Raw genomic sequence first — 606 nt, forward strand, 5'->3', positions numbered from 1 at the left:
CGTTGAGGACGTATCACGCTTCTCGCCATCGCTTCAGAGGAGGACAGAGCCGCCGCCGTCCCCTGGGGAGCCACGAAATCCTCTCCCAGCCCGGAGTGAGGAGACGCACTTGTCCCCCCCATCCCCGTCCCCCTTTCCCCAGCAAGGTGAAGTGAGCCCGGGCACTATGCTGCAGCCGAGGACCCCGCTCATACAGCTAACCCCCCCACGCCAAAGACGTGCCCGCCGCCCCGCCGCCCAGCCGGGTGACAGGGAGCATGACGGTGCACCGAGAAAAGGGGATATGAAAATGGGGGTGGTGGTGAGGGGAATGATGCTCCCAGCTGTGTAACCCCCTACGGCAGAAGGGGGTCCCCCAAGGACCGGACTCGCTCCCCCGAGCTCTTGACCGCGTGGCGAAGCTGGAGGGGTGCACGGGTGGGGGGTCTTGGTCCCCTCTGAGGGGATGATGGAGGGAAGAACTGGTGGCTTTCACAAGTGTGGTGGGGAGCAGGGTGCTGGCAGGGTTTTAATGGAAAAAAAAAAGGAAATGAAACACTGATAAAATCCCCCTGCCCCTGGCCGAGCACCTGGGAGAGCTGCCCCTCCAGCTCCCCCCCCCCCCCC

This window comes from Pygoscelis adeliae, unplaced genomic scaffold (assembly GCF_000699105.1).
Source record: "Pygoscelis adeliae isolate BGI_AS28 unplaced genomic scaffold, ASM69910v1 Scaffold442, whole genome shotgun sequence".
Lineage (NCBI taxonomy): Eukaryota > Metazoa > Chordata > Aves > Sphenisciformes > Spheniscidae > Pygoscelis > Pygoscelis adeliae.